The sequence below is a fragment of the Choloepus didactylus genome, chromosome 4 (assembly GCF_015220235.1).
Source record: "Choloepus didactylus isolate mChoDid1 chromosome 4, mChoDid1.pri, whole genome shotgun sequence".
Taxonomy (NCBI): domain Eukaryota; kingdom Metazoa; phylum Chordata; class Mammalia; order Pilosa; family Megalonychidae; genus Choloepus; species Choloepus didactylus.
In genome coordinates this window covers 36,943,426-36,967,242 of record NC_051310.1, presented here as the reverse complement: position 1 = coordinate 36,967,242, position 23,817 = coordinate 36,943,426, and the positions used below count along the sequence as shown (strand labels likewise).

The following is a 23,817-nucleotide window of genomic DNA, read 5'->3' as shown; positions in this document are numbered from 1 at the left end:
GGCAGAGACAATCTGTGGCGAGACTGAACTGAAGGTTTAGACTCTTGGAACAGCCTTAAATCTCCAGGAAGCCCTGGGAGATTTGATTACTAAAGCCGCCCTCCCTCCTTAACTGCTCAGACACACGCCCCACATTCAGGGAGGACGGCACCAACTACACAGGCAAACTTGGTGCACCAACTGGACCCCCACAAGCATCAGACCCCCACACACCACAAAGACAAAGTTGGGGAGAACTGGCTTGAGGGGAATATGTGGCTTGTGGACGCCACCTGCTGGTTAGTTAGAGAAAGTGTACGCCACCAAGCTGTAGATCTAACAAATCAGAGATAAGTCTTTGAATTAGCCTACATATCCAAAAAGAACCCTATCAAGTTAAGCAAATGCCAAGAGGCAAAAAACAACAGAAAATTTTACAACATATGAAAAAACCAGATGATACGGAAAACCCAAACCCAAACACCCAAATAAAAAAATCAGAGGAGACACAGTATTTGGAGCAATTAATCAAAGAACTAAAGACAAACAATGAGAGCATGGCACAGGATATAAAGCACATGAAGAAGACCCTAGAAGAGCATAAAGAAGAAATTGCAAGAGTAAATAAAAAAAAAAAAATAGACGATCTTATGGAAATAAAAGAAACTGTTGACCAAATTAAGATTCTGGATACTCATAGTACAAGACTAGAGGAAGCCGAACAACGAATCAGTGACCTTGAGGACAACAAAATGGAAAATGAAAGAACAAAAGAACGAATGGGGAAAAAAATCTAAAAAATTGAAATGGACCTCAGGGATATGATAGATGATATAAAACATCCAGGGGGCAAGATGGCAGATTGGTGAGCTGTATGTTTTAGTTACTCCTCCAGGAAAGTAGGTAGAAAGCCAGGAACTGCGTGGACTGGATGCCACAGAGCAATCTAACTTTGGGCATACTTCATACAACACTCATGAACACGTCGAACTGCTGAGATCAGCGAAATCTGTAAGTTTCTGCGGCCAGGGGACCCGCGCCCCTCCCTGCCAGGCTCAGTCCCGTGGGAGGAGGGGCCGTCAGCGCTGGGAAGGAAAAGGGAGGACTGCAGTGGCAGCTCTTATCGGAAACTCATTCTACTGATCCAAACTCCAACCATAGATAGACTGAGACCAGACACCAGAGAATCTGAGAGCAGCCAGCCCAGCAGAGAGGAGACAGGCATAACAAAAAACAGCAAGAAAAACTCCAAAATAAAAGCAGAGGATTTTCGGAGTTCTGGTGAACACAGAAAGGGGAAAGGCAGAGCTCAGGCCCTAAGGCTCATATGCAAATCCCGAAGAAAAACTGATCTCTCTGCCCCCTGGATCTTTCCTTGATGGCCCTAATTGCTTTGTCTCTTAGAATTTCAATAACCCATTAGATCTCTGAGGAGGGCCCTTTTTTTTTAATCTTTTCTTTTTTTTTTCTTTTTCTAAAACAATTACTCTAAGAAGCCCAATACAGAAACCCACAAAGACTTGCAATTTGGGCAGGTCAAGACAAGAGCAGAACTGAGAGAGCTCTGAGACAAAAGGCAATAATCCAGTGGCTGAGATAATTCACTAAACACCACAACTTCCCAAGAAAAGGGGTGTGTCTGCTCACAGCCATCATCCTGGTGGACAGGAAACACTCCTGCCCATTGCCAGCCCCATAGCCCAGAGTTGCCCCAGACAATCCAGTGTGACGGGAAGTGCTTCAAATAACACGCACACACCACAAACCTGGGCATGGACATTAGTCTTCCCTGCACCCTCAGCTGGTTGTCCCAGAGCTGGGAAGATGGAGCAGTGTGAATCAACAAAGCCCCATTCAGCCATCATTTCAGCAGACTGGGAGCCTCCTTACACAGCCCAGCAGCCCAGAACCGCCCTGGGGGGACGGCACTCACCTGTGACATAGCACACTCATCCCTCAACAGGGAACCAGGGGGTGCACGGCCTGGAAGAGGGACCCACTCGCAAGTCTCAGGAGCCATATGCCAATACCAAGGACTTGTGGGTCAGTGGCAGAGACAAACTGTAGCAGGACTGAACTGAAGGATTACACTATTGCAGCAGCTTTAAAACTCCAGGAACACCAGGGAGATTTGATGGTTAGAGCCACACCCCCCTCCCTGACCGCCCAGACACACGCCCCATAGACAGGGCGGGCAACACCAACTAAACACGCAAGCTTGGTACACCAATTGGACCCCACAAGACTCACTCCCCCACTCACCACAAAGGCAAAGCAGGGGAGAGCTGGCTTGTGGAAAACAGGTGACTCGTGGACGCCACCTGCTGGGTAGTTAGAGAAAGTGTACTCGACGAAGCAGCAGATCTGATAAACTAGAGATAAGGACTTCAATTGGTCTACAAACCCTAAAAGAACCCTATCAAGTTAAGCAAATGCCAAGAGGCCAAACACAACAGAAAATTATAAAGCATCTGAAAAACTCAGACGATATGGATAACCCAAGCCCAAGCACCCAAATCAAAACATCAGAAGAGACACAGTACCTAGAGCAACTAATCAAAGAACTAAAGATGAACAATGAGACTACAGTATGGGATACAAAGGATATCAAGAAGACCCTAGAAGAGAATAAAGAAGACACTGCAAGACTAAATAAAAAAACAGATGATCTTATGGAAATTAAAGAAACTGTAGACCAAATTAAAGATTCTGGATACTCATAGTACGAGACTAGAGGAAGTTGAACAACGAATCAGTGACCTCGAAGATGACAGAATGGAAAATGAAAGCATAAAAGAACGAATGGGGAAAAAAATCGAAAAAATTGAAATGGACCTCAGGGATATGATAGATGATATGAAACGTCCAAATATAAGACTCATTGGTGTTCCAGAAGGGGAAGAAAAGGGTAAAGGTCTAGGAAGATTATTCAAAGAAATTGTTGGGGAAAACTTCCCAAATCTTCTAAACAACATAAATACACAAATCATAAATGCCCAGTGAACTCCAAAAAGAATAAATCCAAACAAACCCACTCCGAGACATATTCTGATCACACTGTCAAACACGGAAGAGAAGGAGCAAGTTCTGAAAGCAGCAAGAGAAAAGCAATTCACCACATACAAAGGAAACAGCGTAAGACTAAGTAGTGACTACTCAGCAGCCACCATGGAGGCGAGAAGGCAGTGGCACGATATATGTAAAATTCTGAGTGAGAAAAATTTCCAACCAAGAATACTTTATCCAGCAAAGCTCTCCTTCAAATTTGAGGGAGAGCTTAAATTTTTCACAAACAAATGCTGAGAGAATTTGCTAACAAGAGACCTGCCCTACAGACAGAGAAACAAAGAAAGGAGAGAGAGACTTGGAGAAAGGTTCAGTACTAAAGAGATTCGGTATGGGTACATTAAAGGATATTAATAGAGAGAGGGGAAAATATATATGACAAACATAAACCAAAGGATAAGATGGCTGATTCAAGAAATGCCTTCACGGTTATAACATTGAATGTAAATGGATTAAACTCCCCAATTAAAAGATATAGATTCGCAGAATGGATTAAAAAAAATGAACCACCACTATGTTGCATACAAGAGACTCATCTTAGACACAGGGACACAAAGAAATTGAAAGTGAAAGGATGGAAAAAAATATTTCATGCAAGCTACAGCCAAAAGAAAGCAGGTGTAGCAATATTAATCTCAGATAAAATAGACTTTAAATGCAGGGATGTTTTGAGAGACAAAGAAGGCCACTACATACTAATAAAAGGGGCAATTCAACAAGAAGAAATAACAATCATAAATGTTTATGCACCCAATCAAGGTGCCACAAAATACATGAAAGAAACACTGGCAAAACTAAAGGAAGCAATTGATGTTTCCACAATAATTGTGGGAGACTTCAACATATCACTCTCTTCTATAGATAGATCAACCAGACAGAAGACCAATAAGGAAACTGAAAACCTAAACAATCTGATAAATGAATTAGATTTAACAGACATAACATTACATCCCAAATCACCAGGATACATATACTTCTCTAGTGCTTACGGAACTTTCTCCAGGATAGATCATATGCTGGGACATAAAACAAGCCTCAATAAATTTAAAAAGACTGAAATTATTCAAAGCACATTCTCTGACCAGAATGCAATAACAATTAGAAGTCAATAACCATCAGAGACTTAGAAAATTCACAAATACCTGGAGGATAAACAACACACTCCTAAACAATCAGTGGGTTAAAGAAGAAACAGCAAGAGAAATTGCTAAATATATAGAGACGAATGAAAATGAGAACACAACATACCAAAACCTATGTGATGCAGCAAAAGCAGTGCTAACGGGGAAATTTATAGCACTAAACGCATATATTAAACAGGAAGAAAGAGCTAAAATCAAAGAATTAATGGATCAACTGAAGAAGCTAGAAAATGAACAGCAAACCAATCCTAAACCAAGTAGAAGAAAAGAAATCACAAGGATTAAAGCAGAAATAAATGACATAGAGAACAAAAAAACAATACAGAGGATAAATATCACCAAAAATTGGTTCTTTGAGAAGATCAACAAGACTGACAAGCCCCTTGCTAGACTGACAAAATCAAAAAGAGAGAAGACCCATATAAACAAAACAATGAATGAAAAAGGTGACATAACTGCAGATCCTGAAGAAATTAAAAACATTATAACAGGGTACTATGAACAACTGTATGTCAACAAACTGGATAATGTAGTGGAAATCGACAATTTCCTGGAAACATATGAACAACCTAGACTGGCCACAGAAGAAATAGAAGACCTCAACCAACCCATCACAAGCAAAGAGATCCAATCAGTCATCAAAAATCTTCCCACAAATAAATGCCCAGGGCCAGATGGCTTCACAGGGGAACTCTACCAAACTTTCCAGAAAGAACTGACACCAATCTTACTTAAATTCTTTCAAAACATTGAAGAAAATAGAATACTATCTAACTCATTTTATGAAGCTAACATCAATCTAACACCAAAACCAGGCAAAGATGCTATAAAAAAGGAAAACTACCGGCCAATCTCCCTAATGAATATAGATGCAAAAATCCTCAACAAAATACTTGCCAATCGAATCCAAAGACACATTAAAAAAATCATACACCATGACCCAGTGGGGTTCATTCCAGGCATGCAAGGATGGTTCAACATAAGAAAATCAATCAATGTATTACAACACATCAACAATTCGAAAGGGAAAAATCAATTGATCATCTCAATAGATGCTGAAAAAGCATTTGACAAAATCCAACATCCCTTCTTGATAAAAACACTTCAAAAGGTAGGAATTGAAGGAAACTTCCTCAATATGATAAAGAGCATATATGAAAAACCTACAGCCAGCATAGTACTCAATGGTGAGAGACTGAAAGCCTTCCCTCTAAGATCAGGAACAAGACAAGGATGCCCGCTATCACCACTGTTATTCAACATTGTGCTGGAAGTGCTAGCCAGGGCAATCCGGCAAGACAAAGAAATAAAAGGCATCCCAATTGGAAAAGAAGAAGTAAAACTGTCATTGTTTGCAGATGATATGATCTTATATCTAGAAAACCCTGAGAAATCGACGATACAGCTACTAGAGCTAATAAACAAATTTAGCAAAGTAGCGGGATACAAGGTTAATGCACATAAGTCAGTAATGTTTCTATATGCTAGAAATGAACAAAATGAAGAGACACTCAACAAAAAAATACCATTTTCAATAGCAACTAAAAAAATCAAGCACCTAGGAATAAACTTAACCAAAGATGTAAAAGACCTATACAAAGAAAGCTACATAACTCTACTAAAAGAAATAGAAGGGGACCTTAAAAGATGGAAAAATATTCCATGTTCATGGACAGGAAGGCTAAATGTCATTAAGATGTCAATTCTACCCAAACTCATCTACAGATTCAATGCAATCCCAATCAAAATTCCAACAACCTACTTTGCAGACTTGGAAAAGCTAGTTATCAAATTTATCTGGAAACGGAAGATGCCTTTAATTGCTAAAAACATTCTAAAAAAGAAAAATGAAGTAGGAGGACTTACACTCCCTGACTTTGAAGCTTATTATAAAGCCACAGTAGTCAAAACATCATGGTACTGGCACACAGATAGATATAGTGATCAATGGAATCGAATTAAGAATTCAGAGATAGACCCCCAGACCTACGGCCGACTGATCTTTGGTAATGCCCCTAAAGCCACTGAAATGGGACATAACGGTCTTTTCAACAAATGGGGCTGGGAGAGTTGGACATCTATATCCAAAAGAATGAGAGAGGACCCCGACCTCACACCCTACACAAAAATTAACTCAAAGTGGATCAAAGACCTCAATATAAAAGACAGTACCATAAAACTCCTAGAAGATAATGTAGGGAGACATCTTTAAGACGTTGTATTAGGAGGTCACTTCCTAGACCTTACACCCAAAGCACAAGCAACAAAGGAAAAAATAGACAAATGGGAACTCCTCAAGCTTAGAAGTTTCTGTACCTCACAGGAGTTTGTCAAAAAGGTGAAGAGCCAGCCAACTCAATGGAAAAAAATTTTTGGAAACCATGTATCTGACGAAAGACCGATATCTTGCATATATAAAGAAATCCTACAACTCAATGACAATAGTACAGAGAGCCCAATTATAAAATGGGCAAAAGATATGAAGAAACAGTTCTTTGAAGGGGAAACACAAAAGGCCAAGAAACACATGAAAAAATGTTCAGCCTCACTAGCTATTAGAGAGATGCAAATTAAGACCACAACGAGATACCATCTCACACCCATTAGAATGGCTGCCATTAAACAAACAGGAAACTACAAATATTGGAGAGGATGTGGAGAAATTGGAATTCTTATTCATTTGTTGGTGGGACTGTGTGGAAGACAGTCTGGCATTTCCTTAGAAAACTAGATACAGAGTTACCCTTCGATCCAGCAATTGCACTTCTTGGTACATACCCAGAAGATCTGAAAGTAGTGATGCGAACAGGTATCTGTGCGCCAATGTTCATAGCAGCATTATTCACAATTGGCAAGAGATGGAAACAACCCAAATGTCCTTCAACAAATGAGTGGATAAATAAAATGTGGTATATAAACACAATAGAATACTACGCAGCAGTAAGAAGGAACGATGTCATGAAACATATGACAACTTGGATGAACCCTGAAGACATAACGCTGAGCGAAATAAGCCAGGCACAAAAAGAGAAATACTATATGCTACCAGTAATGTGAACATTGCTGGGGGAGAATGCAGGGGTGTTGAGCTTCCCCACCTCAATGGTTGCTGATGTGCTCACAGACATTGGGGACTAATGGTTTGATGGGCTGAGCCGTCAATCACCAGACTTGTCCTTGGGAAGACTGTTACTGCGAAGGGGAGGCTAGGCCTGCTTATAATCGTGCCTAAGAGTCTCCTCCTGAATGCCTCTTTGTTGCTCAGATGTGGCCCTCTCTCTCTCTCTCACTAAGCTAACTTGGCAGGTGAAATCACTGCCCTCCCTCCTACATGGGATCCGACACCCAGGGGTGTAAATCCCCCTGGCAAGGTGGAATATGACTCCCGGGGAGGAATGTAGACCCAGCATTGTGGGATGGAGAACATCTTCTTGACCAAAAGGGGGATGTGAAAGGAAATATGAAATAAGTTTCAGTGGCTGAGAGATTCCAAAAGGAGCTGAGAGGTCACTCTGGTGGGCACTGTTAACGCACATACAGATAAGCCTTTTCAGGTTCTAATGACTTGGAATAGCTAGCAGTAAGTATCTGAAACTATCAAACTACAACCCAGAACCCTTGAATCTTGAAGTTGATTGTATAACAATGTAGCTTATGAAGGGTGACAATGTGATTGCGAAAGCCATGTGGATCACACTCCCCTTTGTCCAGTATATGGATGGATGAGCAGAAAAATCGGGGCAAAACAAACAAACAAACAAACAAAAACACCCAGTGTTCTTTTTTACTTTAATCGTTCTTTTTCACTTTAATTTTTATTATTACTTTTCTGTGTATGATAATGAAAATGTTCAAAAATTAATTTAGATGATGAACGCATGCGGGTAGCTGAGCTTGTGCCTCGACTTACCAGGCCTGGGCCAGGGGACTTGATATCACCCCCTGGGGAGGGTAGTAGGTACGGGCGTGAGTGCCCTCTGCAGCCCCCCCGAGCCTGAGGAGCGAGGTCAGGGCAGCTCCCTTTTCCTCACCCAAAATGCCACTGGCAGGGGAGGCTTGCCGGAGGAAACCGCCTTTCTCCCAACTGCCCTTTCCCCACTTCCTTATCTTACCCACATACTCCCTTGTGCCAAGGCCACTCCTGCCACCGCCAGTGCGCATGCACCGTGGCCAGAACAACCCCCGCCCGTTGCAACGGCTCCTGCGTCCTCTCAGAACCAATCCTAGCCCCTCTCCCTTCAGTATTGCCATTTAAGGCTGCTTCACCTCCTTTCCAGCCCTGCCCCTCTTACCAGCCTATATAACCTGTAATCACCCCTGAATAAATCTCTTTGGCGCATACTCCTACTGGATGAAGAGGGTTTTTGTCCTTATCGCCGCCCTCCATACCTTGCACGCCTCTCGCCGAGGACCTTGGCCACGTCCTCTGCCTCGCCCTCGCCTCCGGGAAAGAGCCCCCGCCGCCGGTACCCTTTAAGCAGCCCCGAGAGCTGAGGGCTCGGCTACCGGCCGCCACTCCCCCTAGAAGCAGTAACCCCGACCGCAAACGCACAACTATACAATGGTACTTTGAACCGACTGTATGCTTTGTATGCCTGCATGGTATGTGAATCTCAATAAAATTGTATTATTTAAAAAAAAAAAACAAGGCAGTAGACTACATGTTGTAAGAAAACACCAGAGGCTACTACATTTAATACTTCCTTACATAATGCAAATTTGTGAACATAAAGTTTCTTCCCAAAAAAACACCAAAATATTACCAAAATTCTGAAAGTTTAACCATTTTAAACAAATACCTTCAATGGTCTTACTGGTTATAAAACTATACTGGGGCATTTTTGAGATTAACTTATACTTTTCCCTATTAAAAGACATTAATTTGTATAAATAAGACATTTATAGATGATTATCTCTACAGAGCAAGAATATACTTCTGGATATCTTAAAAGTATAGCTGCACATTTTTTTTTTTAATCTTTATTTTATTGAGATAGATTCACATACCACGCAGTCATACAAAACAAATCGTACTTTCGATTGTTTACAGTACCATTACATAGTTGTACATTCATCACCTAAATCAATCCCTGACACCTTCATTAGCACACACACACACAAATAACAAGAATAATAATTAGAGTGAAAAAGAGCAATTGAAGTAAAAAAGAACACTGGGTACCTTTGTCTGTTTGTTTCCTTCCCCTATTTTTCTACTCATCCATCCATAAACTAGACAAAGTGGAGTGTGGTCCTTATGGCTTTCCCAATCCCATTGTCACCCCTCATAAGCTACATTTTTATACAACTGTCTTCGAGATTCATGGGTTCTGGGTTGTAGTTTGATAGTTTCAGGTATCCACCACCAGCTACCCCAATTCTTTAGAACCTAAAAAGGGTTGTCTAAAGTGTGCGTAAGAGTGCCCACCAGAGTGACCTCTCGGCTCCTTTTGGAATCTCTCTGCCACTGAAGCTTATTTCATTTCCTTTCACATCCCCCTTTTGGTCAAGAAGATGTTCTCCGTCCCACGATGCCGGGTCTACATTTCTCCCCGGGAGTCATATTCCACGTTGCCAGGGAGATTCACTCCCCTGGGTGTCTGATCCCACGTAGTGGGGAGGGCAGTGATTTCACCTTTCAAGTTGGCTTAGCCAGAAAGAGAGAGAGGGTAGCTGCACATATTTTATACAACAATTTGCATTATTGTGGGAAACAGAAAATATTTTTGTATACAAATTCCTTTTCCCAAAACTAAGAGTAGTTAAAAGTTTCATTAAGAGTCACCTAAAAAAAAAAATATGGCTACCTGTCTTTTTGTAACATTAACTTTGTTATTCTTGCCAGTTTCAATCTATTGACTCAAAGACCTCAGCACCATATTAAAAAGTCACCTATAAACATTAAAAAGTGACCTATAGAGCTAAGATGGCAGCATAGATAGGAGTGGAAGACTGTTAGTCTCCCCCCGGAACAATTCATAAATGACCAAAAAACTAGTAAATAACCTGGAATAACTGTGGGGAGACAAACGTGACTGACCACTCATCATCCACCAACCTGAATTGGGAGGAATGCCCGAGATCACAGCATAAAATCTCTAAGTAGAAACTGTGGACCCGTGCTGAGAGCCCAGAACGGAGAGCCGAGAGCCCCTCCCTCACGGAAGCCACATGGTGCTAGAGAACAGCACTCTCTCAGCCCAGCTCCAACTGGGGTTTTAATGTTAACTGCTCAACACAGACAGCGAATCCTCAACAAGCAGACAGAGGCTTTTGGTGACAACTGACCTTGGGAGAGTCGGGGACACATCTGTCTCAGGACGGGGAGCCCAGAGGATCGGGTGCTATCTCTGGCTGACAGGTGAATCTGGGAGCTTTCTGTCCCTTTCTCTCTCTGTGGAGAAAACCTCAGCCGTTTTCAGCCTGCAGTGCTTTGCAGTAAAGAAAGCCTCAGCCATTTTAAAATCAAAAGACTTTGATCAGCAGAGTCAGAAAAACAAAGAACTTACTGATATGCAGATGACCTCTCTGGGGGTGGGGGGCATAGTTTCCCAAGAGGAAAGAGGGGGGCCCAACCCTACTTCTTGCCTTACCGGAACCAGACCCCAAAGTCTGGGGGAGGAGAGCCATGGGCCACACCCTCGTACACCAGCTGGTGACAGGTGGACAGGTACACCTGCCAGGCAGAAAAGCACAGGTGTGTCAGCCCTCTAAGAAAAACCATCAGGGAAACCGGATACTGAATATTTCCTCCTTCTGTGACCTGAGCCTGTTCTTGTCTGGGAAAACCTGATTGGGGTGGCCTGGGAGGTCAGATGCCTAGACAACAGAAAACTACAACCTACACTACGAAAAATGAAGTTATGACCCAGTCAAAGGGACAAACATACACTTCTACTGAGATACAGGAATTTAAACAGCTAATGCTAAATCAATTCAAAACGTTTAGAGAAGATTTCACAAAAGAGATAGAGGCTGTAAGGAAAACACTGGGCATACATAAGGCAGAAATCGAAAGTTCAAAAAAACAACTAGTAGAACCTATGGAAATGAAAGGCACAACACAAGAGACAAAAGACACAATGGAAACATACAACAGCAGATCTCAAGAGGCAGAAGCAAACACTCAGGAACTGGAGAACAAAACACCTGAAAGCCTACATGCAAAGGAGCAGGTGGAGAAAAGAATGAAAAAATATGAGCAATGTCTCCGGGAACTTAAGGATGAAACAAAATACAACAATGTATGTATCATTGGTGTCCCAGAAGGAGAAGAGAAGAGAAAAGGGGCAGAAGCAATAATAGAAGAAATAATCAATGAAAATTTCCCATCTCTGATGAAAGACATAAAATTACAGATCCAAGGAGTACAGCATATTCCAAACAGAATAGATCTGAATAGGCCTACGCCAAGACACTTAATAATCGGATTATCAAATGTCAAAGACAAAGAAAGAATCCTGAAAGCAGCAAGAGAAAAGCAATCCATCACATTCAAAGGAAGCTTAATAAGACTATGTGCGGATCTCTCAGCAGAAACCATGGAGGCAAGAAGGAAGTGGTGTGATATATTTAAGATACTGAAAGAGAAAAACCGCCAACCAAGAATCCTATATCCAGCAAAGCTGTCCTTCAAATATGAGGGAGAGCTCAAAATATTTTCTGACAAACAGACAATGAGAGACTTTGTGAACAAGTCACCTGCCCTACAGGAAATACTAAAGGGAGCACTACAGCGTGATAGAAGACAGGAGTGCGTGGTTTAGAACACAATTTTGGGAGATGGTAGCACAGCAATTAAGTACACTGAACAAAGAACTATGAATACAGTTGAGAGAGGAAGGTTGGGAGCATGTGAGACGCCAGAAGAAAGGAGGAAAGATGAAGACTGGGACTGTGTAACTTGGTGAAATCTAGAGTGTTCAACCATTGTGATAAAATGTATAAATATGTTCTTTTACGAGGGAGAACAAGCAAATGTCAACCTTGCAAGGTGTTAAAAATGGAGAGGCATTGGTGGAGGGATGCAATCAACGTAAAATAGAGACCATAACTAATAGAATCATTGTATTATGCTTCCTTTAATGTAACAAAGGCGATATACCAAGGTAAATGCAGATAAGAGTGGGGGATAGGGGAGGCATGTTAGACACTTGACATTGTGGTGTTGTCTGACTCTTTACTCTCCTTGGATTTAAGGTTATTTTTCCTTTTGCTGCTTCCTAGCTGTCATTTTTTTTTCCTCTTTCTTTTGCCTTTCTACCTTCTTTGACTCTCCCTCTTGCCTTGTGGAAGAAATGTAGATGCCCTTATACAGATAGCGGTGAAGGTGGTGAACATGTAAATATGTGACCATACAGAGAACCATCTATTGTTTACTTAGGATGGAATGTATGGTGTGTGAACAAAACCATCTTAAAAAAAAAAAAAAAGGGTTGATGACAAAACCTCAAGGGCAATATACTGAGTGAAATGAGCCAGACACACAAGGACAAATATTGCAGGGTCTCACTGATAGGAACTAATTATAATATGTAAACTCATAGACATGAAATATAAGGTACCAAGATACAGGACAAGTCTTAAGAATGGGAAGCAGTTGCTTAGTATGAGCAAAATGTTCAACTAGGATGAACTTAAATGTTTGGAAATAAACAGAGGTGTCGGGAGCAAGATGTTAGAATAACTAACAGTGCCGAATGGTGCGTGAATGAGGTGGAAAGGGGAAGCTCAGAGTCATATATGTCACCAGAAGGAAAGTTGGAGGTCACAAGATGGGAATGTATAAAACCGAATCCTATGGTGGGCGATGTCCATGATTAACTGTACAAATATTAGAAATCTCTTCCATGAACCAGAACAAATGTATGACAATACAATTAGAAGTTAATAATAGAGGGGCATATAGGGAAGAAATATATACCTATTGCAAACTATATACTACAGTTAGTAGTATTTCAACGTTCTTTCATAAACAGTAACAAATGTACTATACCAAGACTACGAGTCAACAATTGGGGTGGGTTGATTAGGGATATGGGAGGATTTGAGTTTCCTTTTCTTTTTTTTTCATCTTTCACTTTATTTCTTGTCTGGAGTAATGAAAAGGTTCTAAAAATTGAACAAAAATTAAGTGTGGTGATGGATGCACAGCTGTATGAGGGTACCAGGGACAAGTGAGTGTACACTTTGGATCTTTGGATAATTGTATGGTATCTGAACAATCCCAATAAAAATTAAAAAGAAAAAAAAAGTGACCTATAAAATCTAACAGCCCAAGGAAACTATTACATCATTACTCATTTTTAGGAAAAAGTCTAACAGAATAGTGATAAGTATTTGCCTTAAACAATCAGACAATAGAAATCATTCATAGTACGGATTGTAACGAAGAACACGGGCTGGCATAAATAGGCTTTACGAATTCTTTGGAAGCCCAAAAAGTTCAAGGATGTCTCATCAATCTTCACTTCAGATCTAGTAGCATAAAAGCTGGGTTTTCTAAGTAGGATTTCCATAAATTAGAGAAGTGTGAACTGTAGCACCATCAATAATTCTGTGATCAGCTGAACAGCTCACATTCATTATCTGTGCCTTATATACTTCTCCTTTCTGGTTAAATAAAGAAGGGCCTCAATTGATCCAAAAGCCCCAACTGCTACTTCAGGTGGCACCATCACTGGTTTGGCATAGGTACCACCAATTGATTCTATGTTGGAAAGAGTAAATGTTCCTCCTGTAATATCAGTGGTTCTGCTCTGACCTGCAGAGCCTAATTTCTGGAGTCAGTTTAATTCACTAGCAATCTCAAATACAGAGCAGATCAGAAAATTGTTTACATTAGAAACTATCAACCCTTGCTCAGTATCCATCACTTCCCCAATATTATGAGATGCCTTACTTAAATGTTATGTTCTGGCAGTTTTCATCCACAGAAGCATTATGAATGGAGAACTGTAGTAATTCCAAGGAAGAAGCCTTTAAGAAGGGAATAAAGGAGAGTTTAATTCTACAAGCGTGATGGTTAGGTTTATGTGTCAACTTGGCCAGGTGATGGTGTCCAGGTGTCTGGTCAAGCAAGCACTGTCCTAAGCGTTACTGCAAGGATATTTGTGGTTGGTTAATAACCAGAAGGCTGGTTTATTAAATCATCAGTCAATTGACTGCACCTCCAACTGATCAGATCAATGAAGAGCATGTCTTCTGCAATGAGAGAATTCAATCAGCTGGATTTAATCCAATCAGTTGAAGACTTTTAAGGAAGAGAGAGAGAACCTTCACTTCTTTCGCTAGCCAGCAAAGCGTTTCCTGAGGAGTTCATTGAATACCTTCACCAGAGTTGCTGGTTCGCTGCCTGAGGAGTTCATCGAACACATTCATTGGAGTTGCCAGTTTGCTGCCTGCCCTATGGGATTTGGACTCGTGAATCCCCACAGTTGTGTGAGACATTTTTATAAAACCTTGTATTTACAGATATCTCTTCTTGATTCTGTTTCCCTAGAGAACCCTACCTAATACAACAAGCAAAAGCAGTGGGCTTTAATTGTTCTCGTAGTTTAACCAGTTCAGTAAGGTCAACCTCATCACAATACCCAAAGTGAGGAATCTTTAGGGCTGCAGTCATAGTCTTCACCATTGCTTTGTGGAAGCCTTTAACAGGTTCTGTTCTGTCTTTCCCACCTTTAATGGGTTCTGTTCTGTCTTTCCCTATGAATACTGGAAGTTTTGATATTGGTATAGTAATAGTCTTGTCTTTTGGTGTTGCTGGAGGTGGCATAACTTCAGCTTTTGGTGAAGAAGGTAATGTAGCTCCTGTCTGCTTTGCCAAATAGTTGAGAATATCTTCCTTAAATATTCTGCCATCTTTTCCTGAGCCAATAACTTCACTCAGCTTAATACTGTTTTCCATTGGAAGGCAGCAAACTGCAGGAGTTGCCAGTGTTTTTTGGCCCCTTATCTCTTGGTGTGTATGTTCATCATGGGACATGGCAGGTGTTTCAACAGCTTCCCTGAATCTTTTAAAGTTTCCGTTTCTGTGTCTACTAATGGCTTCCCCACTTAGGCAATCTCCTCTAGATCATAACAGAGTTTTTTAACGACTTCATCATAACAACGAATGCTGGTAACAGAAGCCTTATCACTTTGAACTTCACAGATGCTTTCAAATTGAGACACTGTATCTCCTTTTACAGATCATTCTTTGACAGTTACTTCTCTAATCCCTTCTCCAAAGTCAGAGAGCTTGAATTCAACAACCTGTCCATGCAGAGTAGCAGTTGTTTTCAGGAATTGATGTGGATGACTATACTTTAATGAAGGTAAAAAAACAAACAAACAAACAAACAAACAAAAAAACACATACACACAAACTTTGCCTTCAAAACACGAACATTACAACACGTTTGAAAAGAACACAAATCAGCCACTGAACGTTCCAGCGCCAGGTCCTCCCAATATCTTTCTAAAAAGTAAAAATTCGGACAGAAAGGAATAGCAATATAAAAATCTACCAGATCTCTAAAAATGAATTTACTATTTATCCATTCAAAATTAATATATAGCATATCCAAAGTAGAAATTAAATTAAAAGATTGAACAAAGGGTTCCTCAGCCTTTAAGTGCATCACTTATCCCTAGTCCATTCTAAATGAGTCTCTCTTAATCTAACAAACTTCTATAAAGAATTCCATAACCTTCCTTGATAATATACCATTATACTCTTTCACATTACATTTTAAAAATACATATGGATACAAATATTAGAGAATAAGAAACACCTATATCCTTGCTCAAACTGACACTTTAAGTATCTTGAGGCAAAAAGCCTATTTGATTCATTTCTTCCTAATTTCTTTCTCTTAGCAAAGAAGACCTACCTACCTACATAACCACCCAGACACCTAAAAACCATCCTTGCATTCACTCTTTCTTTTTTTTTTTTTTTTTTTTATTTAGGGTAAAGGTGTTTATCATAGTAATATTTATAACAGTAAAAAACTGCAGCCATTAAAATTTGCCTTCTCAGAGTATTTGATAACATGAGAACATATTTACAAATTTTAAAACTTTAAAAATTATGAAGCATTTCATATAGCAAACTATAGCAAACATCTGTATATACAGTCACGGTTAACAAATGTTGACATTTTTCCATATTTGCTTAAGATATATTTTTTAAGAATTAAAAATTATGGATACTGTTGAGGCTTGTTTTGTGCTACTGCCTTCCCTGTCTCTCCAGAAATAACTATTTTTCTGAAATTTGTATGTACCCTTCTGATCCACAAGTTGTACTTTTACTACATATGTATCTCTCAAAATATGTAGCATTTTAAAATAACCTATAAAAATTTTAACCTCCTGCAATGTGCATTTTTCACTAAACATTAATCTTAAGATTTATCCATTTTGATATATGTAAATTGAATTGATTTTTATTGCTATATACAGTATTCAAGTACACAAACATATTTAATAAACTTTTAAATTGAATTATAACAAACTGATGAGTTACCTTAAGTGGACCCACCATATAACTACCACCCAGCTGAAGAAACGGACTGTTACCTGTACCCCATGCCCATTTCCAGCAGCGAATCCTTCCTTTCCCCCACAAAGCAGCCACTCTCCTGATTTCTAATAACATCATTTTGCCTGTTTTTGAACATTATATAAAAGCAATCATGTGATGTTCTATATTTGTCGATTAGTTCATTTGTTAATTGTGTTGTTCAGATTTTCTCTTTCTTCACTGATTTTTTTTTTGTTTTTTTTGGTCCATTGCTGGCTATTGAATGTATTAAGCTTTCTTACTATGATTGTGGATTTGTTATTTCTCCTTTTAATTCTGTCAATTTTTGCTTTAAACATTTGGAAGCTATGCTATTCTATGCATGCACATTTCAAATTGTGACAGCTTCCTGGTGAATTGATCCCTTTATGATTATGAAATGCCCCTTTTTTCTCTAGTAATAGTCTTTCTTTAAGATCTACTTTCTCTGCTATTAGTACAGCCGTACCTACTTTTATTTGGCTAGTGTCTGCATATATTTGCGTATCTTTCCACTCTTTATTTCAACATTTGTTTTTCTGTTTAAAGAGTGCCTTTTATAAACAGCATGTAGTTGGATTTTAAAATTCCATTTTGATCACATTAATTCATTTACATTTACACTTAATCTAACTATATTTAGTATTTCATCCATTTAAATTTAATGCAATTACTGATGTATTTGAGTTCATAGCTATAATTTACTATATTTGTTTTCTTTTTTACCCACTTGTTTTATGTTCCTTTTTCTCTCCTTTCATGCCATCTTTTGGATTTAGCAAATATTTTTATTTTTTCATATTTTTCCTGTCCTAATTTGTTGATTATACAGTTTTAACTGCTCTTTTAGTGATTACTTTAGAAAATGTGCATCCTTGACTAAGGTTACAGTCTATTATAAATTATTACTTTCATCAATTCCTTAATAATGCTAGAACTTAGACTTATTCCCTCCCATCTTTTGTATATTGTTTTCATGTATTTTAATTCTAAAATATTTTAAACCCCTCAATTTATTAATATTATTGGTTTTGTAAAGTCAATATTTATTTGTATTTTCCACATTTTAACATTTTCTGTTGCTCTTATGTCCTTTTACATTTCTTATTTCCATCTGGAATCATCTTCTTTATGCCTGAACATCCTTTTGTATTTTTTAAAAGTCATGCTGGTGGCAACAAATTCTCTCAGTTTTCGTTTGTCTGAAAATTTTTGGTTGTCTGAAAATGTCTTTATATCACCTTCATTTTTTTTTTTCATTTTTATTGAGATTGTTCAGATACCATACAATTATCCAAAGATCCAAAGTGTACAATCACTTGCCCCTGGGTACCCTCATACAGCTGTGCATCCAATCACACTTAATTTTTGTTCAATTTTTAGAAACTTTTCATTACTCCAGACAAGAAATAAAGCGAAAGATGAAAAAAGAAAAAAAGAAAAGGAAACTCTAAACCTCCCCTATCCCTAACCAACCCCCCTCAATTGTTGACTCCTAGTATTGATATAGTACGTTTGTTACTGTTTATGAAAAAATGTTGAAATACTACTAACTGTAGTATATAGTTTGTAATAGGTATATAGTTCTTCCCTATATGCCCCTCTATTATTAACTTCTAATTGTATTGTCATACATTTGTTCTGGTTCATGAAGTGATTTCTAGTATTTGTACAGTTGATCATGGACATTGCCCACCATAGGATTCAGTTTTATACATTCCCATCTTTTGACCTCCAACTTTCCTTCTGGTGACATATATGACTCTGAGCTTCCCCTTTCCACCTCATTCACACAGCATTCGGCACTGTTAGTTATTCTCACATCTTGCTACCAACACCCCTGTTCATTTCCAAACATTTAAGTTCATCCTAATTGAACATTCTGCTCATACTAAGCAAGAGCATCTACATTTCTTCCACAAGGCAGGAGGGAGAGTCAAAGAAGGCAGAGAGGCATAAGAAAGAGGAAAAAAAAAATGACAGCTAGGAAGCAGCAAAAGGAAAAATAACCTTAAATCAAAGTAGAATAAAGAATCAGACAATACCACCAATGTCAAGTGTCTAACTTGCCTCCCCTATCCCCCCCTCTTATCTGCATTCACCTTGGTATATCACCTTTGTTTCATTAAAGGAAGCATAATACAATGATTCTATTAGTTACAGTCTCTAGTTTATGCTGATTGCATCCCTCCCCCAATGCCTCCCTATTTTTAACACCTTGCAAGGTTGACATTTGCTTGTTCTCCCTCGTAAAAGAACATATTTGTACATTTTATCACAATTGTTGAATACTCTAGATTTCACCAAGTTACACAGTCCCAGTCTTTATCTTTCCTCCTTTCTTGTGGTGTCTCACATGCTCCCCATCTTTCTCTCTCAACCATATTCATAGTTACCTTTGTTCAGTGTACTTACATTGTTGTGCTACCATCTCCCAAAATTGTGTTCCAAACCACACACTCCTGTCTTCTATCACCCTGTAGTGTTCCCTTTAGTATTTCCTGTAGGGCAGGTGACTTGTTCACAAAGTCTCTCATTGTCTGTTTGTCAGAAAATATTTTGAGCTCTCTCTCATATTTGAAGGACAGCTTTGCTGGATACAGGATTCTTGGTTGGTGGTTTTTCTCTTTCAGTATCTTAAATATATCACACCACTTCCTTCTTGCCTCCATGGTTTCTGCTGAGAGATCCGCACATAGTCTTATTAAGCTTCCTTTGTATGTAATGGATTGCTTTTCTCTTGCTGCTTTCAGGATTCTCTCTTTGTCTTTGACATTTGCTAATCTGATTATTAAGTGTCTTGGCGTAGGCCTATACATATCTCTTCTGTTTGGAGTACGCTGTGCCTCTTGGATCTGTAATTTTATGTCTTTCATAAGAGATGGGAAATTTTCATTAATTATTTCCTCTATTATTGCTTCTGCCCCCTTTCTCTTCTCTTCTCCTTCTGGGACACCAATGATATGTACCTTATTGTACTTTGTTTCATCCTTGAGTTCCCGGAGACGTTGCTCATATTTTTTCATTCTTTTCTCCATCTGCTCCTTTGCATGTAGGCTTTCAGGTGTTTTGTTCTCCAGTTCCTGAGTGTTTTCTTCTGCCTCTTGAGATCTGCTGTTGTATGTTTCCATTGTGTCTTTCATCTCTTGTGTTGTGCCTTTCATTTCCATAGATTCCACTAGTAGGTTTTTTGAACTTTTGATTTCTGCTGTATACATGTGCAGATCTTCCTTTACAGCCTCTATCTCTTTTGCAATATCTTCTCTAAACGTTTTGAATTGATTTAGCATTAGTTGTTTAAATTCCTGTATCTCAGTTGAAGTGTACGTTTGTTCCTTTGACTGGGCCATAACTTTGTTTTTCTTAGTGTAGGTTGTAATTTTCTGTTGTCTAGGCATGGTTTCCTTGGTTATCCAAATCGGGTTTTCCCAGACCAGAACAGGCTCAGGTCCCAGAGGGAAGAAATATTCAGTATCTGGTTTCCCTGTGGGTGTGTCTTAGAAAATTGCTCCACCCTTTGATGCCTCAGGTCACTGTACTTTTCTGCCCAGCAGGTGACGCCTGTTAGCCTGTAATTCTTGACTGGTGTGAGGAGGTATGGCCGTGTTCCCCCAGGCTCTGGGGTCTGGTTCTGAATGGGAAGGGTCCCACCCCTTTCCTCCTAGAGAAGACAGACCCCTCAGGTGGAGGTCATTAGCATTTCAATGGTCTCACTTTCTGCTTGTGGTGTCTCCACCCTTCCCAGAGTCACAGCCCTGGAAACTGAAAATGACTGGGGCTTTCTCCACTGAGCCAAAAAAGAAACAGATAGTCCCCTTCAGACCCAGTCTGAGGCAACCCTCCGGCTCTCCCAGGTCAGTTGTCACCCAAAGCCTCTGTCTGTTTTTTGGGGCTGCATACCTGTAGTGAGCAGTTCACACTCGCTACTTAAAACCCCAGTTGGAGCTCAGCTGAGCTGTATTCGCTTGCTGGGAGAGAGCTTCTCTGTGGCACCACGCGGCTCTGCAGCTCGGGCTATGGGGGAGGGGGTCTCCCGACCTGGTCCCTCAGGTTTTACTTACAGATTTTATGCTGTGTTCTCGGGCATTCCTCCCAATTCAGGTTGGTGTATGATGAGTGGATGGTCTCGTTTGTCCCCCCGCAGTTATTCTGGATTATTTACTAGTTGTTTCTGGTTTTTTGTAGTTGTTCCAGGGAGACTACTTAGCTTCCACTCCTCTCTATGCCGCCATCTTGCCCCGATCTCCGCATTCACCCTTTCTTGTGGTCAATAACTCACTTCCTTAGTATCAATCTCTCTCTTTTGTTTTTTAATTTTGTTTTTCTTTCTGTCTTTTTCTTTAATATCTCTTAAATTCACCCTCCCACCACACCAATCCCACTATCCTCAGACATTTTTGCTTAAATTATTGCAAAAGCTACTACTGTTCTCTTTGTTTCCAACAGAGTTCCATTCCAATCTGTTCTCTTGACTACTGCCACAGTGAGCTTTCTAAAACACAAATCGAATCATGTAATTACTCTGCTTCAATGTCTTCATATCATCTTCACAATAAAGTTCAAATTCTTTAGCATGGCAAACACAGTCCTTCTCATCTGGCTTCTCTCAATCAGCCCCACATTTACATGTTGAGCTCCAGTCATATAAAACTACTTACAGTTCTCCAAACAAGGCATGCCCTCTTTCAGAGCCTCTGTATATACTCTTTCCTCTGCTTAGAAAAAAAAAGACCTTTATCTATTCACCTTTGGTTCAAGTCTACTCATCTTTAATTCAGTTCAGGAGTTAACCTTTTCAGGAAAGTTAGCATTTTTTTTCTTACAAGCCCTTCCCTGGCCTGGGTTAGGTATGATTCCCATTACCATCCTCTGCTTACTTCTCTCACTGTACTCATGAAACCTTATAGCAATAGCCTATTTTCTTAATGGTAGACTGTGTCTTATTTGTTTAAGTATTATCCCTGGGTCCTATCAGAGCCTATCAAACAGGGCATACCATAAATTTGATGAATTAAAGATAAAATAGGCCTCCATCACAGTGTAGGCTATTTACTAGGTGAGGTAAGTTGAGACATTCAAGACCAGAGAATCAGCAATGTTGGAAGAGACTGCATATGTAATGGTAGTCCAATCTCCTACAGACAAAGGAACCACTCTGACAACTCTCAAAGGAAGACATCCAACCTCTGCTTAAATATCTCTAGTACTGTTAAGTTTATTTGTTCTCCGGGCAGCTATTTATTGCTGTAGCATTCTGTTGTCTAATAACAGAATAGGCTAAAATTGTCAATCAATTTGGAGTCTAAATATCTTGTCACTTTCAGTATTCAAAAATGGTTTGTCATCAGCAATTCTGCAAAGAGTACTAGAGTATGTATCAATGATTCTTGAACAATGCTTCATTCAGCCCTAGGATTTCCATGGAGGAGCCACATGGACCATGGGTTATCTGGGGGAAGTAGTGGGGAAACTGGAAGACTTGACACAACTCTCAGGAGGGGCTTCAGGTCCCCAGCCCAACTTCAGACAATTTCCACTTTATCTGATTTATACGTTGGGATTCCATGTAAAAGTTTAAGGAAAGAGCTGCGTGAGTGAAAAAAGTCTGAAAAGTAACGATATCTTAACAGTTCTAAAATAAATTTGACAAAATGAAAATACAGAATTATAGTATCTTGCTTGCTATTTCTTAAAGAGTAACCAACAATGGCCTATAAAACAATCTAACAATTACGATAATAATTAATACACAAGGGAGAGACCAAACATTCAGTTTACAATGTTTTCAAAATCATATCATGATTTTGCTTATAAAGAAAAAAGAAACAGATAAGAAAAAAATCGAAAACATGATACTTCAAAGTAATATTTACTGTTGGTGCTCCAGGACAAGAAGATTGTAAACCAATAATCAGGTATACTGTTTGCTTCAGGAAATTCTTGCAAACTAATCTATCCAGGCAAACAGTTTGTGCATCAGGGCAAGCGGCTCTCTTTACAGGATAAAAGATTGCTTCAAGACCCTTTTCTTGTTATGTCTACTAATTCTAAGTATTGTGTTACAAAATTTGCCCATTCCGACCAGTTCCCCATCTTGAAGGACTTGCATTTAACAACTTGGGTACAGATCTCAAAACCCTATAAATACCTTTCCTAATTTTGTTCTCTGAAACACTACCAAGACTGTATCAGGATGGTCTTCTCCCTTGCTGTATTAAGTTTAACAAACTCAGCTTTGTTTGATCAACAGGATTCTCTGGAGGCCTGTGTGGGGAAAGTCAATAGCAGGGATTGGCAAATGACATTGGAAGATGGGGAAGAGGGAGAAATCCAAATATTACTCCTAAGTTTTAGGCTCTAGCAAACTGGATAGGGGAACTCAGTTAAATACCTGCTGAATCCGAGGGGCTTCTGTATAGAGCATTCATGTGAAAATGTTTGTGAGCCTTAAGTTCAGCAGAGAGGTCAAGGCAACCATATGCAGTCATTATGGGTAAAACTTTTTTTGTAATGATCCTTTTTTATCGGTTAACTGATGTCTACTTGAATCTGGTTCTAGTTTCCCTCTTTTTTCCTAATAGAAGTTGGGACACAGCACAATTATCCATGATAAACTGAGGTAACACATCATATAATAAGCCAATATGTACTAATATAGCTGTACCAGTGATTAAAATTGTGCAGTGTTTATGTTCTAAATGGTAAACACTGTACTGAGTTCCTAGGATCTCCTAGGATCTACCCGATCTTGAACAATTCTACAATTAATAGTGCTCAGTTATGCCAGGTGTTAACCTAAAGCCAGTGACAGTGCTGGTCAGACTCCCAAAGTCTCATCACCCTCAGGCACAATTGTTGGCTCCCTCCGGGGTCCCCAGAAGGTTGTCCTGCCTTCATGAGTCCCTGTCTGGTCCCAGGTGGACACAGTAAGGAGAATACACTAGTACCCATCAGCCTTCCATCCTGTTTATCATGGTTCCTGAATGTTGGTCCCCATCCCCACATGTTCCACCAGTCAGATCAGAAATAAACTGTTGTGAGGGGAGACAGCACCTCTAGCAGTGACACTAGCTTCCTAGT

The 23,817-nt window shown here is 39.6% G+C and overlaps 1 protein-coding gene and 2 pseudogenes across 11 annotated transcripts in view; all 3 read right to left on the bottom strand.

Moving 5' to 3' along the window:
* Positions 1-23,817, bottom strand: part of NUMB (NUMB endocytic adaptor protein) — a 260,763-nt gene that overhangs the window by 72,927 nt on the left and 164,019 nt on the right. The window lies entirely within an intron of this gene.
* LOC119532595 lies at positions 13,332-14,385 on the bottom strand (annotated as a pseudogene).
* LOC119532594 lies at positions 14,581-23,225 on the bottom strand (annotated as a pseudogene).